The 18,055-nt window shown below is 38.5% G+C and overlaps 1 protein-coding gene and 1 pseudogene across 9 annotated transcripts in view; one reads left to right on the top strand and one right to left on the bottom strand.

Moving 5' to 3' along the window:
- Positions 1–18,055, bottom strand: part of LOC145521081 (uncharacterized) — a 489,520-nt gene that overhangs the window by 339,212 nt on the left and 132,253 nt on the right. The gene's annotated exons all lie outside the window — the stretch shown is intronic.
- On the top strand, positions 1,852–2,166 carry LOC145521083 (cytochrome c oxidase subunit FA4 pseudogene; annotated as a pseudogene).

Below are 18,055 nucleotides of genomic sequence, written 5' to 3'. Positions count from 1 at the left end.
CCCAGTGTAAATGCAGAAACTCTTCTTTGGACAGAAACAGACACTGACCTGAACTGGTTTCAATTCCTGCCAAATATGCAGGCACTGTTTTTGCTACATTTTGGAATTTGGCTTACACCCTACGTCAGGCATTTATTTGTACTCAGAACTAGAATAGAGACCTAACTACTTAAAACATAAAAGATTTTTTTTAAAGCATTAGGAATGCACTGAAACTTTTCCACTATTAATTCATCTGAATATGATGAATGTTTTTAGTTGAGCTATCTCATTACCCTCTCCTGTTTACTATGTGTGTGGGGGGGAGGTGGGGGTGGAAGGGTAAAGGTTGTGGGGGACAATTCAGCTTCACCCTGCTCAGTAATTACAAAAACAATTCCTTTGAAAGCCGGGGAAGAACACTCATGTCAGCTATTTACAGCATTTTTTAAATTCTGTGGTTTTCAGAATTAAGGTTCAAAGTGAGTGTCACTAATGTTGAGTAATAAAGTAGTTTTCCTTGCACAAAGATACTCTAAATTTAAAGAGAGATGTTTATGCTGGAATAATTTTCACTGGCAGGAAAGGGGGACGGTGGGGGGGGGATTTAGACCCGACCCTGTTTTTTTCAACTCCAGGACACCTTTACACCTTGTGGTCCCAGCCCAGTCCTAGCAGTATTTTCTGTTTTCAGGCGGCTGATAAATCACGCTACGGAGCTGACTCAGAATGCCACAGGGCAGGGCCTTGTTTCCATGGGTTTCTGTTGATGTCCCCCGACTGTGGCTGGGTGAGTGTGTTTGTGAGAGTTCTCTAATGGACAATCCCAGAGGACGTGGATATGGAAGGAGTCCCTAGGGCCCGTCAGGATGGCTCAGCCCCTGTGCCAAGTGGGTCACTATTGTGCAACTCCAGGCTTTCTCTCCACCCAGGGCTCAGCGGGATGTCTCTATCTGCTGTTGGCAAGGCTTTAAGACTGCTGGGAACTCAGACACAAGCATCCTGGGGCCTGGAGGTGTGGCAGGGTGTAACTTGAATGAGGGTAACTTTCTAAAAGGCACCTAACCATAGGCAGGCTGGGAAGGCATCAAGATGGGAGGATAATGGAAGGGAGGATCTCTGAACAGCCACTGGATTTTCTTAATGCTGGAGTCATCTGCTTCCTTTGGTTGCTCTTGAAGAGAGTACAAGGCCTTCTTACAGTTGGAGGCCAGTTATTATTCAGTTGCTAAGTCATGTCTGACTCTTTGTGACCCCATGGACTGCAGTACACCAGGCTTCCTTGTTCTTCACTATGTGCCAGAGTTTGCTAAAACTCATGTCCATTGAGCCAATGATGCCATCCAACCATCTCATCCTATGTCGTCCCCTTCTCCTCCTGCCCTCAATCTTTCCCAGCATCAGGGTCTTTTCCATTAAGTCAGCTCCTCACATCAGGTGGCCAAAGTATTGGAGCTTCAGCTTCAGCATCAGTCCTTCCAGTGAATGTTCAGGGTTGATTTCCTTTAGCATTGACTGGTATGGTTTCCTTGCTGTCCAAGGGATTCTCAAGATGGACATCCTGTCAAAACTTCAAGTGTGAAATGAGGAATTAATATGATGGAATGTATCCATCTATCTTACCTGTTTCTCCTGAGCTGGACTGAACTGGTCTGACGAGGACACTTGAAGGCACATGAATAAGTTCATACATTTGGTGTGGAAGGCAGATCTAAAGATGTGGGTGCTGGTGTATATGTGTGAATGTGCGCATACGCATATGTGTGGGGAGCATATATGAATTCAGAAACAGTCGGTATCTGAGGCTGTTTAATCCTGGACCTTGCAGGTTAGTTTTTCTCTCTGTTTGGACTTGAGGCCTCTGTCACAACAATGCCCCAGCAGATCATCAGTCAGGCCAAGAAGCATCGTAGCTTGATCCCCCTTCATATTTACTGGAGCAGGAGGTACTGGAGCAACACTGCATGTCTTGCACCTGGCCTTGTTCAATCGTGATGTCAGGTGGGCCAGAAAGAATAACTCAGAACCCTGGAACCAGCTGGGTCCTAATGATCAGTACAAGTTCTATTCAGTGAATGTAGATTACAGAAAACTGAATAAAGAAGGTCCAGACTTCTAAATGAAGTATTTCACTATAAAGCTGCTTAGAATGAAGGTCTTCCAGAAGCCGTCCGCACAATTTTCCACTTAATCAGGAAATAGTTCCCCTCTAGATGCACGAAATCATGTTGGTGTATTCTGTTGGGATTTACGCTGATTAATAAATAGTCTGAAACTAAAAAAAAAAAAGGAAACAGTTGATATGAAGACATTCTTCTTCATTTTCAAGCCAGCCTCACAATGACAGAAAGAACTTGCTACCAGCCAGAAATGATGTCACAGCATTGAGCAGTTTGAATTGGCTACTTTCCTGAAAATCTCTAGAAACAAATCTTTTTCCATGTAGCCTTTTCCAGAACAGTGACAAATTAGCATAGACTCTGCAGATCCTGAATTAGGATTGTAACTCAGGAACGTGGCTACATTTACTCCCGTGAGCTCCATAAGCATTGAGGCCCTATAGCTGCAGATTCCCTCAGCCTGTCTCTGAACTTCCCTCAATCTAACTTTGCTTTTAAGCTAGAAATTATGCCTTTCTGGCTTCTAATTGTCAGAGAAGTGAAAACAGTTAATGAGGTAGATTGTAATTTCCAATTCACAGCATTAATGCTTATCATCATCAGCTTGTGATGTATTATTTTTCACAAAGTGTGGAAAGCAATATGTATGACTAAGGAATACAAATGTTGTTCTGCATTTTTGCTTTCCTGTGAGCACACAGGCCAAATTATAAAGTGACCTAAGTCAGATATCTAAGTATTCTTTCTTAGGATTATAAGTGACAAATAACTTATCTAAAATTAAAACCACTGTCACTATTAAATTTTTTTTAAATATTTATTTTTGCCTGCACTGGGTCTTCATTGCTACGCACAGGCTTTCTCAAGTTGTGGCAAGCGGGCACTACTCTCTAGTTGTGGTGCACAGGCTTCTCATTGCAGTGACTTCTTTTGTTGCTGAGCATGGGCTCCAGGCACTTGGACTTCAGTAATGTCAGCACTTCGGCTCAGTAGTTGTGGCTCACGGGCTCCAGAGCACTGGTGCACAGGCTCAGTTGCCCCATGGCATGTGGGATCTTCCCGGACCAGGGATCGAACTGGTGTCCCTTGCGTTGCAAGGCAGATTCTTAACCACTGGACCACCAGGGAAGTCCAACATTTTTATATAAGTTCATGATAAAATATTTTTGTCCTAAAATCATAAATTTCTTTACAGGTCATCAAAAGAGATGATGTACGTGAAAATGTCTTGCAAACAGTGGATGCTAGTTAAACATAGAGGATATCCACATCTGTTTTCAAATTTTAACCACAATCTCTTCTTTTATTTGCAACAAAAGTAAAGAAAGGTAAACTGATCAGGCAAAATATTCCAGGAAACAGGACTCAAAGACAAGTCTTGTCACAGTTCTTCATTTAACCAGTATTTACTGTGTGTTTACTGTGTATACAGTGAGGGTATTGTGTGTTTATTGTGTATACTGATGTCATGGGACTTGAGAGGCACTTTGAATAACATTCTTTTGCTTGAAATATGTATCCTCACCAGTGGAAAACATCCCCCCATTCAAACACAAAGAGGTGAGACAACAGAGCAAGAAGCCAGTATCTCTGCAACCCCTCAGTTGGCATGTACTTGGCTGTACTGAGTGGTGAACGATGGGGAAGATTTGGATAGAGATGCCTGATGGCTCAGACTGTAAAGAATGTGCCTGCACTGCAGGAGACCAGAGTTCGATCCCTGGATCAGGAAGATTCCCTGGAGAAGGGAATGGCTACCCACCCTAGTATTCTTGCCTGGAGAATTCTATAACAGAGGAGGCTGGCGGGCTACAGTCCATGGGGTCACAAAGAGTCAGACACGACTGAGCATACACACACACCTATAAGGAGAGCCCACCTGTCCAATAGGCACACTTGGCCCTATGCCCAGAGCCCAGGATACTTTAAGGTACCTATGAAAAGGTTCCAATTTCTTCTAAAATCAGGAGAGAAGGAAACTGTTAAGTCAACAAACATTTTAATTTATAATATTAATACATTCATCTTTGTATTAACATAATCATAAAATAATTTTTAACATTTCTTTTAAGGGAGGAAAAAGTCCATGAAGGCAAAATTACTTGTATTAGTTTCCTGCTGCTGTTGTAACAAATTAGGACAAATTTGATATCATTATCTTACAATTCTGGTGGTCAGAAGAACAAAAGGGGTTTCACGAGGCTGGACACATGGGGGCTTGTTCCGCACAGAGGGGAAAAATTGAGGGCCTTACATCAACTGAGAGCCTGGCAAGAGCGCCTTTGAAGTGAGAGGCCAATCTTATTGGGAACCTCTGGGACTGCACCATCTGATACAAGGGTATGGAGGGTCCCTACCACCTTCTGCGTGTGAATACATACTGATCCCACCAGCTCATTCACTTTAGAATAAAGTTTCTAAAGCCAATGCTCATAGCCAGAGGCAAACAGAACAAGATGGTTAAAATACCTCCACTCAATTCAGTGGATGTTTTCTAGAGACAGACTTTCTTGTCCAAACCTTGTTCTCTAAGGTCCCAACAGTGTAATCTTAAAATGACCTTTAAGAATCTAAGGGACACATTTTCAGGACTGGAATTATAATTACAAGAAGAATGTGCAAGGCAGCTATTTCTGGTACCATGATGGATAGGATAGTGATGTTTATGAAAACAAACTCGAGTTGAGCAATGTTCCAGCAGACTTCATCCTGCCAGGGAAGACCATTGGGCCAACAGGACCCACGGTTTCCTTTACTAAGAGGGATTTTTCTCCCCATAATATTATGTAATTGACTCACATCTCCTCATTTTTCCTTTAACAAACCCAGACACAGCTCCAGAGATGCCAAGTCCCCACATATTTCTTTTGTTTATCAGATATTCAACACAAGGAGACACATTTGCAGTCTACATTTAAACAACAGTCTAGGAAACTTTTGTGATTGTAGGATGTAATTTCAGCTTTCCTGTAATCCCTTCCTCTGTATTAGCATCTATAAAATGGATATAGCAATAATAAACCCAGTCGTGAAATTATTTATAGGAATAACCACTGATGGGGATTGTATAGCACTTTACAAATATAAAATCCTAAATAGTCCAAGCAATAAAAAGTAACATTTCCCAGTGACATCTCCATGAAAGCTAGTTTCTTCTGAACAAGTACAAATTTTCCACAGAGATGCCTAAACTACAGTACTGCACACATAGATGTGAAATGTAAACCTGATAGAAAAACAGAGCTATGTAACTAAATCTGAATTTGAATGTTGGAATTTTATCACAATACATCTAGCAATCTTTTTTGTTGTTGTTGTTATTGCATATTGCATTTTGGTTTTCTTCCCATCATGAGGGGAAAATAAAAATCACAGAAACTATTTTACAGACAGGCCTACCAAATACTTTCTGAGTCTCTTAGTGAAAGACCAGGTCTTCAGAAAACTTCTCCAAGGGAAAATTCTTTGAAGTGTTTTACAGCCATTTGATCACTGGAGATTTTGATTATTTGCATTATTCGAAAATATCTTCATTCTCTAAAGCCTGGTAATAGTAAGTATTGTAGGAGACACTTTGATAAATAAGAGAAAACTAATAAGTAATAGTAAAAAAAAAAAAAGAAAGAAAGACATATGGCATTCCTCACTGAAGAGAACTGACACGGGGAAGGGATGGTTAAAATAAAAAATTGACAATGGAAATTTGGTGCTGCTTTATTTTTAAGAAAAGAAAATAATTCCCCACCACTGATACGTAATTTTTATAAAAACAAGGTTTAAAAACAGTAAAAGAGCAAAATCATGAAGGTTGGGGCGTTAAGTGGGATTTCTGCAGAGAAATTACATAACAACACTTTGGAAAGAAGATTTAGGTGAAACTAGAATAATGACATCCTGAATACTGTTTGGCCACAGACAGTAGAAATTTCTCCCTTTGTAGTGCCTTTCGCCTCATCTCTGCAGGACAGAATAGGGAACGGAGTAAACTCTGAACAGCAGAAAACTATATCCAACTTGCAACAGGAAAAAAGCTATGAGTGTTGTATCATTCCAAAATATTCTTGGACATTCCCTAGATTTTTTTTTTTTCCATCTTGCTGCTATACTTGCCCAACCATGCTGGTGTGTTATGCTATTTTAGACAAGAGTTAACAGGTCTTTTATATACACACATTTCCACATTCCAATGAGACCTATTATATCCTTTTCCTCCCCACCCCACCCACCACCCCACCACCCACCACACACACACACACACACACACTCACCACTCTCTCTCCTCCTCCACTCACACAGTACCCTCTCCATCCACTCATTTTTCCTTGTTGTTTAACACTTCCCAATGACTGAATGTTTCCAAGCCATGCAAACCCACAGGACTGAGAAAGGTTTCCATCACATGACAAGGCTGATTCTGAAAAATGAAATGGCTGCAGTCAGAGAGCAGGTAAAACAGAGCAAATGGCAGGGAAAGAAAGGACTTAGACTGGGCTGATAATTAAGTGAGGGGGTGGAAATAGGCCTCCAGGAATACTGTAGCACCTTTCTACTCACCCTGTTTCATGTAGACCAACAGCATCAGCTGGGATCTTGTCCGAAATGCAGAAACTTAGGGCTCACTTGGATTCAAATCTATTTAATCAGAATCTGCACTTTTAACAAGATCGCTAGATGAGTCAGAGACACTAAGGATAGAGAAACACTTCCTTGGGTCAGTCTCTTGCCATCAGAAAACTAAAGAGAGTAGTCAATAATTTAAACATTAATATCCAATAAGGGATAAAAATTATAATTTCCCTTGATATTTCAAGAACTATTCGGCTTCACAACCAAGATGCAGTTAAACTCCTTCTGCTCTCATCTACTACCCTTATTATTTAGGAGGATTTTCTGTGCTTGACATGCAGATTCCCTCAGTCAGTCCAATGACTTCATGGCAATGCAAGGAAACTACAGTCTAAAATGTGGGCTTTGGAACAGAGACCTAAGGCCCCACACCATCTGCCCAGATAATTAATACTGTGATGGGTACTCCACTCTCCACTCCCAGTGAAATCTGCTCCCAAAGAGGGGAATGGAGTGTTACCCCTCCCAGAGTCATTTTCATTCAACTCAAAAATTACTGAATATTGAGTATTTGGTAAAGGAGATGCAAATTTTTTTGTTCCTTTTTAGGCTAAGTTGCACTGGAGGATGTTCAGGAACCCCTATACCACATCTGATTGTCATCAGCCCTCTTTATAAGACCAGTCCTGCTCTCACTACAGAGGAGAAGGTTGAGGCGAGAGGTTTAGAGTCACTTGGGGTTCTATAGAAAAGTGCCTTCTAGACCTTTGAAGTTATGGAAAAAAAACAAGTGAAGAACGAGAGCAGAGTTATGCAGTCACCTAAATAAAAGAACTGCTCTAGGAAAGATGAGTCTGTCTGAAAAGGGGTTCACTGCATGGAAGCCTAGTAAAGGAAGAGTCCCAGAGAGCAACAGTGGTAGAGTCCATCCAAGCAATCTGGGACAGGTATTCTCCACCATCAGATTTTGAGTGTGAGCATTTCCAGTCCCACTGAAAATCCATCCTTACGGTGGAATTGGATGCAAAATGTGTGGCCACAGACTACTTCCAGTCCCATTCACAAAGTTATTCCTATTATAGTTTGGATGTTTCAGGCTATCTTACCCTGATGCTGCCAGTGATCCAATTTCTCTAAATCCTATGTTTCAGATTCTGCCCTACAAAAAAATTTTTTTAATGAATTAATACTTGACTTTCCTTAAAGCTTGATCACAACAAGGAAAGAAGGAATCACTATTTGGGTTCTTAATGCCAAACTTCTCATAATGAATGAATGGTTTGACTTTCTAAAACACATATTAATCTTAAAACCTGGGTTAACATGAGTCTTCCCATAAGAAAGGGACAATTTCCAACACCATGGCACACCAATAACAGGCATTCTTGGGAAACATGAATCAAGTGTTCATGCTCCTTCCCTGGAGGCTCAGCTAGTAAAGAATCTGTCTGCAATGCGGGAGACCTGACTTCGATCCCTGAGTTGGGAAGATCCTCTGGAGAAGGGGATGGCAACCCACTCTAGTATTCTTGCCTGGAGAATTCCATGGACAGAAGAGCCTGATGGGCTACAGTCCCATGGGGCTGCAAAGAGTTGGACAGGACTAAGCAACTAACACACACTCCTACTACAGTACTAGAAAGCCACCAGCCACCCAACCCCCACCCCCAAGAAAAGACTTGTTAAAACCAGAGATGAAGTGATATGATGTCTGGAGTTGTCTTTAAAATAATCCAATGGCATTCAAGTTGAGAGGAAAGGGAATATATAGACCAAGACTGGTCATGAGTTAACAATTGTCAGAGCTAGGTGAATTGTACTTGAAGTTATTGTTCTGTTTCTAATTTCCACAATTAAAAAAAGAATTGTTTTCCAAATACTGGGAATGACAATTGAAGATTGAACGTAACTTCTTGCTCTGAACCTGTATATTTGACCTAAATTCTTGCTCCGGACAAGTCAGATCTCTAAGGATGGGTCAGGACACAGAGTAAATACAGTTTTATCTTTGAATTTGCCAACAGTCTCAAACTATCATTCTTTGCTTAAGGCGTTTTTTGTCATTCCAATTAATCCAACATCATTCAACACATTCATTAACATTATATTTACTACGTCCTCCAAATCATAATTAATAGAAATAAGACCAAGTATTTTATGATGGTATAAATCACTGGGAGAATCTTCTCAATTAAATAGTTGATGAAAAGCCATAAATGATAATAATTCTGCAAATTCACCTCAAGATGATCCTCCAAAGATCCATAAGGTGCATTCACTTAATTTAAACGCCTACGTAGCACATTGAAATGTCCCCAATATTTCAAGCGCTGAAGTTAAAAAAAGAAAATATAATGGTAGTTATGTCTAATTTGGCTTTTAATTTATTGGTAAGGAAAAGGTTTTTCATGAGAAATGCTTTTAAATATATCCTCCAAGTCTCTCTCTTAGTTTGCCATTTAGAAACAAATCAGAAAAAAAAAAAAAAATGCTTTTTTAAACATTGAAAAATTTGGTATAATGATAAAAATTCCTAACATCAAGTAAGAAATGATTAATCCTATTCTTCAATCCACACTGATATTCTTACCCAAATATATCTGAATAAATATTATATAAAGTAATTCACGTGACTAAATAGGTCTAAAAATATTTCATATAAAACTTGACTATTGTATGAATAGAATATATTTTTTTGCTTTATTATACCATTTATTCAGGTTATTCGCCTGTTTGTTCTCAGAACCATTTCTGATTTTTCCTGATCTGCACTGTATTTCAAAGGACAAACTCCATAAACTACATTTCCCAGGACCCCTTTCAGAAAGACTTCCTGTTAGGTTTGGCCAATGGGAGGCACTAGTGGGAGATTGAGGGTTGGGAGAGAGAAGAAGCCAGAGTATTTCTTCTCCTCTTTCTCTTTGAGGTAGTGACTATACTCCTTACATAGACCAGAGAGTCTCTTCCCTTTGTGGCTCTAGTCCCTGATGGATAACTCCACCCTTTGCCTCTGAGCAGCCCCAGTTCCTACCCAAGTGGTGCTGGCCTCAGGCCCAGATGACGCTGTTTTCTGCCTTGGTTCCTCCAGCTCTAAAGCTGACAGGATTCCTGCTATTGCTAACTTTTGGTTGCCTTCATTCCTTGTCTGACTTTTAAGCGCTGCTAACACCTTTTGTAATTATTTCCCCATGATAAATGTGTTTACTGAAATAAATGTGGCTTAAATTCTGTTTTCCTGACTGGATCTTAACTAATACACTCTTCATCTTTAATTTTGCAATTTTATAGTCTTTTTTAAAAAGCTATTATGTGTATTGGCATAATTTTTATCCTTACAAAATGATTCTATTTATTGCTTATGATCTATTGCTTCTAAAGTGGTTGTAAGTATTCTTACCAGAAATCCTATTATTTTGCTAAATACTGGGGAAAGGCTGTTTCCAGACATTTGTAAGAGACTTTTACTTTAAAAATTGGTATTAATGTTGTCCGGTGTTACCCCAGAGGTTTGGTCAATAATTACATAATAATTTCTTACCACATATGAAATACTAAAAATAAAAATGTTAAAACTATGAGCCCTCCCTGAAAAGGAACTTACCACCTCAGTACAGAACACTGGATATATTCATTGAAAAGGGCTATCGGACATTAGTAAACATGTTTGCATTACAACATAAAATCTACATATGCCTTCACTTGCTTGTGTAATAGATGCATTCCTAAAATGTTAAATGTAAAACAAGTCAAATATAATTTTGTTCAGTAATGCAAAATGTAAACAATACTGAGGTTTATAAAAGACCATCATTCTACCTCTTTCCTCCTTCAATTCTCTCCCAGCTTTGCTAACTGTATTCCCCAGAGATGGGTATTGTTAGCAATTTGGTGTCTATTCATCCAGACACTTTTCAATACATATATTAACTGTTTCATTTATTCAACAAATATTTATAGGTAGGTGCTTATAAAGGCACTTTCTAAGCATAAGGGATATAACAGAGGAAGAAAGAGATCAAGCTGCTCCATGAAGTTTATATTCTGACAGGGAGACAATGACAAACAAATAAAGACATAAATACCTGTATGCAGGAAGTAATAGAAGCTAAGAAGGAAAATAAAGCAGAGTAATGGACAGAGACAATGGGGAAAAGAGGAGAGGTTTTCTGTTTTAGTGCTTTCTCAGGAGTATGTTACCCTACAAATTTTAGGGAGTTTAGTTTAGACACAAATGTTTAAATGGTTGACAACCGCCTCTTTCAGTCTGTATAGTAGGAAAATGATCTAGATAATCTCTTGAGGTTCCTTTTTTCCCCACTACTTCGCTATCAACAACTTTACAATTAACCACATAATTAACAACTCTATTTTTAGAATTTCTTTAAATTTTAATATTCATAATACCCTAACAATTTCATGATCCTTAGCCCCTCATTCTCTTTCTATTCTAACAAACAGGGCTCTGTTCCCCAGCCCACCAGCCTCACAAATTACTGACTTGGGTCACATAGGCATTTAATATAGAAATAAATCAATAATATTTTTATACTGGGAAAGCTATGCAACTTGTCTGACAGTTTCACTACACCCTTCTCAGATTCTCAGAGTGCCTGATATGCCCAGAACTTCCTGAAGAAAGCTTCTTATATATCAAATGCTAGGTATCATCACAACCTGACCATAAATTAGTAGGCAGAGGTCAGCTCCTGCGTCAAGGGCAACTGGCTCCAGACTGGCCATCAGCTCATGCAGGACCGACACTGAACATCTGCCCTAACCAGGTGCCTTAAACTAGGTCCCACTGGATACTCTCTCACGGGGAATGTAACTCTGAGGCTTGCAACTATGTTAGAAAACACAGAGCACTATGGAAATAAACATACAGTAGATGTCATGAAGCAGTGGAAGCAGACTGTAGTAAGAAGGTGTGCTAACAAGAAAAATGGGAACAGAAATAAAAAGAATAAACATGGAGAGGGAATTGAACTGTGGAGAAAAATCAGGCAGAGGAGAGTTGTTCCAAGGACAGCCTCCTCAAAGAGATGTTGTTGGGTCACGAGGTGTCCTGCCAGCCTCCCTGGAGGATCACTGTATCCCAGATGCCTGGAACTTTCTGGCCTGTGAGTGATAATCTTGGGTCCTCCTTATTTTGCCAGGGTTTATTCTTATTTAAAAACCTGTTAACTGAAGTCACCTGATAATAGCTCTCGGGATTAAAGCAAAATTAAAACTGCATAGAAGGAAGTTGGCCAACATCAGTTATGTACACAGATGAACTTCTCTGCATGACTTGTGAGGTCAGTTATCAATAACACATTCCAAAGCTGCGTTGTATGCACAGCACACTGGAAAATATCAATGACATGGCCCACAGGGACATTATGACCCAATGAAAGGGAGAAGTATAAGTATTGACACTAATGCTCTGGACAGAGATTTATAGGAAGTTTAGCACAAGCAATTGCATCACTGCAATATATGTAGTCATGATGAAGACTATAGACTGGGTTGACACTGCCAGGGTTCGGTTCCCAGCTCCCCAACTTAGAAGCTGTTTTACCCTGGGTAAATTACAGCCATTTTTCTATGCCCAACTGCTTTCATTGGTAAAATGGAGACACCTAGACAGAGTGGTATGGGGATTAAATGAATTAATATGTGTAAGATGCTTATTGCTATACCAGTATTTATAACTCATGACAGTGGAAGAAATGGGCTGTGTGAGTACAAATCCTGAGAATAGTAAAAAGGAAAAACATTGTTTCAATTATATATTTATCTTTTACACATGCTAGTGTTTAAATATGCACAAAGGCTCCCCCGCAAGACTATAAGCTCTGAGAAGGCAGGGACTGTGTTTAAGTTACCATTTCTCTCTGGCAACTGTCACAGTTTCTAGCACAAAATGGGTAATTGATAGTATTTGTTATATCCTATGGTCAATATACTCAATTAATAATGCAGTGCTGCCTCATTTTTCCTTTTCATCTTTCTAATATAGGTTTTATCTGTTTAACTTGCTGCTTCATTTATCTGACATGTAAATCTCCTCAGCAATAGTACAGGGGGATTCAATCTTGCTGCAACCATATTGCTACTTGAGAAAGCATTTCTCCCACTTAGAAGACTTGTCTATCTACTTTTTAAGAGCAAACAATTTACAACATCTATTCTCTCTTCTCGATTCTTCCAGAGACAGAGTAAGGAAATCCTGGAACATCCAGTACCCATTGTGTACCTGGGTTCCTCTGAATCTGTTATAATTGATTTACCATGACTTGAGTGCACACGGAGTAGTGCAGGAATTCTGAGTGGCATCCTTAGATTTCTTTTTGCCACATCCTTTGCCCTGACTTTAAAAGGAAGCCAACCTTCTCTCCTCTGGCCTATGCCACAGATGTCTTCCACATCAATACCATCTGTGATCCCATCGGAAATGATAGTCAAAATTTGTTGCATCTGTTATTGGACCTATCTTTGCAGTATGAGTAATGAAATTTGGCTTCCAAACTAATTCATTTTTATGTAGGTAGCCCAAAATAACCTGTAATTAAAACACTAAAGGTAGACACAACTGGGAGATACATGATGAATGTCAGAAAAAGTTAGTTTTTTTTCAATAAAGAAGTCTGACAATTTTTTAAAAATATCAACTCTAAGAGATATTTGTCTAAGTTAGTATTTAAGGTATTTATTTTCTAGGTTAATAGGAAATAAAATTATGGAAAGATAGCTTTTTATTGGTAGACCTGAAACTGTGGAAATGAATAGTGTTTGATAACCTGAAATATTGCTCTTTCTAAAGCACTATTTTTATAATGGAACCGGGAGGTGACTATTGTTTTGCTATTATTTTAATTACTGTGAACATATGGGGTAAAGAGAGGGAACATAAAAATGATTGCAGTTAAAGTATACCTATAAGAGTCAATTAAATTTATTTTCTAAGGGATCATAAAAGTGATAATTCTATCACTCAAAATTGAAGATTATTTAACTTATATATTAAATTGGTAAGATTTTCAAATAATGTATTTTATATTAATTAAATGAGATGTTGAGAGATTGCAAATGGCAAAAGAAAAAGTTTAATGGGCTTGATGTTTTGGTACTTATCAAAAATATATTCTTGTGATTTCTAAGTTGATATTGGCAATAGATACCAATCAATAATAACTTCCAGCCCTAGAAGAAAACTTAATCATACTCTACTTAGTTTTGCATATTCTTTTCATGAATAAAAACCTGGTTTTCCAGTGGCCTCACATATGACCAGCGGCAAGCTGGACCACAGCCTTATTTCCCCTCCATCCAGGCTCTGGAGAGTCCACCACTCTTCAACTGAGTACAGAAAGTTTAATCAGTTAAAACTCTCTCAGAGTGAACTGTTCAGAAAACACGTGCACCATCATGTTTTCATCATAATGACTTTTCTAATGATGACTATTTATTCCGCTAAAAGTGATAAAATAATCTTTGCTTCCAACAAAAATAATTTTGCAAAACAAAAATTTAAGAGATAACCAAAGTTATGCTGGCTAGCTAAAGCTATAAAGACTACTGAATAAAATATTCTTAGGGCCATTTCACATAAAAGAATCAAAAGTTCTATCCTGAGAAGTGAAAACAAAACCAAAAATCAATTACTATTCCAGAAAAACACACTTCAAGTCTTACCCCATTCTATTGGTTGCACCAGGTTATAAAGTAGGACTGATATTTCATTTAAGGAAGCTTACCAGCATGACTTATACAAGAATATGACCATATGTGGAAGGAAACATTGCTCTGGGATTAGGATGTCTGGATTTAATTCCAGGCTCTATCTTTCCTAAGTGTGTACCTAAAACAACATGCTTAATCTCTCTCAGTCCCTCAGTTTCCTGAAAAAAGGGTATAATATCAACCTTAAAGGGTTGTTTGTATAGATTAAAAAGGTAGCATATAAAGTTCTTGGAGCTTCTTGGGCACATACGAAGTAGTCAATAAATAAATATTGGGTCACTATTATTGTTGTTATGACTAGTACTCTGTTTGTAGATCATCAACAACAAATATCCGTGGGATATGAACACTTTAGAAGACACTGTGAGATGCTGCAAAGGAATAATGTTTCCTTAAGAACATACAATGCAGTAGAAGGGGGAAATGCATATACAGGTGATAAAAACAAAAATAAAAGTGGGTGATAAAGTCTAATTGGGCTTCCCCCATGGCTCGGTGGTAAAGAATCTGCCTGCCAATGCAGGAGACACAGGTTCGATGCCTGATCTGGGAAGATCCCACATGCCACAGAGCAATTAAGCCCATGTGCCACAACGATGGAGCCTGTCCCCTAGAGCCCAGGAGCCACAACTACTGAGCCTATGTGCCCCAGAGCCCATGCTGTGCAACAAGGGAAGCCACTGCAATGAGAAGCCTGCGCATAGCGATAAAGAGTAGCCCATCCTCACCGCCACTAGAGAAAAGACAGAGCAGCAGCGAAGACCCAGCATAGCCAAAAATAAATAAATAAAACTATTTTTAAAAAAAATAAGACATGAAGTGGAAATAAGAGGTACAGCTATATCACTTGTCAGTAGTGCGGTGGTCTGCTAATAATTTTCAAGAAGTGCACTGAAAATTAATATGACTAATAAAATTTACTAATATAATTAAAAGTACCAAAAATCAGCAATTTTCTTAAATAATATCATTAATAGAAGTAAATGTAAGATAAAAAGTGTCTTTTCACAATTGCTATTTAAAAAAGTAGAAATAACTTAGAAAAGAGTAGAACTTCTACACAACCCCACCAACTGCTTCACAGCGGAGTGCGCGGGGTGGCGGGGTTCCGATGGGAAGCGGTTGGGGGAGGAACCTACAACATTTTATCAGAAGACAAAAGAGAACTTGAATAAAGGTTATATACCACAGTCTTAGATGAGAGATAGAATATTATAAAAATAACTACTTTTCATGGATGGATTATAATTTCCAGTCAATTATAATAAAGATATCAGTGAAATTTCCTCAAAGTTGGCAAGGTGATTATAATATCCTCTGGAAGGATGACTGAAGGATAAGGTCAGACTTCATTTGGATTAAGTCTTATACATCTAAGCTAATAGATTGAGGGCCATGTATATACATATACATGGGAAAAGGATAGAAGGACATTATCTTAAAAACTTTATCTCTAGGTGATAAGACTTTGGATGGATTTAATTTTTTTGTTGTTCTTCTCTATTTGCCAAAATCTTTATAATAACTACTTACTGATTTCAGAATCAAAGGAAATACATGTTTTTAAAACAGAAAATGAATAAATAGCTTAGATTCTGGAAGCAAAGATGAACTCCAACAAAAATCATAGTTTTGCCAGACTCAGTAAAAACTAAATTGAGAGACTAAGAAACCATTTACAAGGAAGCAAGCACATATTTGCTATTAAATTCTATGAGACTAGGCAACCACACAGGTATAATTCTTATTCTGTTAATTACTGACAAAAAAGAAAAAATTTTAATGCCATATACTTAGACCTGGCACTCAAGAAGAAGAAAAGGGACTACAGATTAGGAAAAAATAGCAATTTTCCCATAAAGAAGATGACTTTTGAGGAGAAGACTGTATGTGGATAGTTGACGCAGAAGACTACTTGGGTATGTAACATGGCTGCCAGTGAGGAGGAGTAGATTTTGTGGATTCTGCCTGGCCCTGGGTCAAGATTACCAAGACTACTTACTCAATTTGGTTCCACTTTACTAGGATTGACAGGTCTCCTGTGAATTCGGCATACTATTAGATGCTGTGATTGTCACAAAAGCAGTGTAAAACATGGCCCTTGATCTCCAAGACCTTTCAATCTGATTGTGGAGGCAAGATAACACATGAACAACTTGAAAACAAGACAAAAGAATAAATAGATTAAGTGCACATATGAGAGGTTCTGAGAAGAGCCGTAATAGAAGGCCAGTGAAGGATAAAATGCAGGGGCCAGAGGAGAGAGGAGAATGTTCATGCCCCAGAAAACATGTTGTGACTTGTAAATGTATCCTCGTAGCCTCCATCCCCTCTTTGATGTTGCATGAGAATCACAAATCCTATAGGCCAGCCACTCTGACTATAAGTCAGTCCTTAGAAATATTGCCCATCTCTTAAATAATAGCTTTGTTTCAATCCACTTTTTAAAAACCATATCAAGGTTTAATCATATCACTTTTCTCTGACAAAACCCTTACGTTTTCTAAGTTCGTGAAGCTGACATGTCAAGATGTTTTCCACTAAAGTCAATTTATCCAAGCTGTGATGAGACTTTAAAGAAACCTTGTTTTAAACAGCTTTGAATCAGATACAAAGAACCAGTGTGGGCAAGGATCCAACAGGAGAGCATACTTTTCACACAGACTGCTCTGGAGATCCTTGTCAACATCAGATTGCATCAAAAATTTCAAAAGGATTTGGATTATTCAGTCTTCTTTGATTGGAATTCAGAAGCAACTGGAATTCAGGGTGAGATCTGAACAGATAAGGCCGTTGTTTTTGAAGGAATACCAAGGCCTTAAAAGTGGTCAGAGATCACTCTGATGGAGAGGGGTTCAAATTACAGAAGGAATTTAACCTAACACACAGTGCATTGGCTCCACAGATAAACATGACACAGAGCAGTCATAGTAGATGACTAAATAAAGTCACAGTACAACTCGCCACTGCAAGTTTTTCATTATGCTCTATGGGAATGAGATGTAAAGGAACTGGTGCCTTATTTTACAGGGAATTGATGGAATTGTCCAAGATATTTCTAGCACATGATGAAGTCTAACCTGGAGTTAGAATTTAAGCATTCCCCAGATGAAGATACTTGGTCTCACATACTGTCCTTGTGTCAGGCAATAACACTGAACATAAAACGCACTCAAAGTGCACTTCAGATTCTTTGGTAGAATTTCTTTGACACCTGTTAAATTTTAAAGAGCTCTGTGAAAAAGCATTTTCTTAACTATTCAACTGGCTCTTGATTCATTTATGTGCATAGAAATGCTCTGAAAGCTTAAAATTGAAAGTATTCTACTTACTAACATTTTTCCTCCAGTGTGCATTCTCACTCTTCCCTGCTATGGGCCTGCTCATAAGTGGACAGCCTTATCTGAAATGTTTATGGGCCAGAATCATGCAGATTTGGTACTGCTGTCCTGAACTTTACTGTCAATTATTTTGATGAGCAAATATGATTGAACCACTGTGTGCTTTCATGATAAATTTCATCCAAACTCCATGATAATTTAAGTCCCCATTCTGAATAGATGAAACCAAATCTTAGCACTATGTCTCATTTATATGTTTGAAATTGATTGAAGCCAGATCTCCATCAGCTCTGTTATTTCAACTACCTTCACCATTTGATGTGA

Source organism: Giraffa tippelskirchi, chromosome 9 (genome assembly GCF_054371585.1).
Source record: "Giraffa tippelskirchi isolate mGirTip1 chromosome 9, T2T-mGirTip1v1.2.pri, whole genome shotgun sequence".
Classification (NCBI taxonomy): Eukaryota; Metazoa; Chordata; class Mammalia; order Artiodactyla; family Giraffidae; genus Giraffa; species Giraffa tippelskirchi.
Note: the sequence above shows the minus strand (reverse complement) of the source record. Positions and strands in the feature narration are given on the sequence as shown.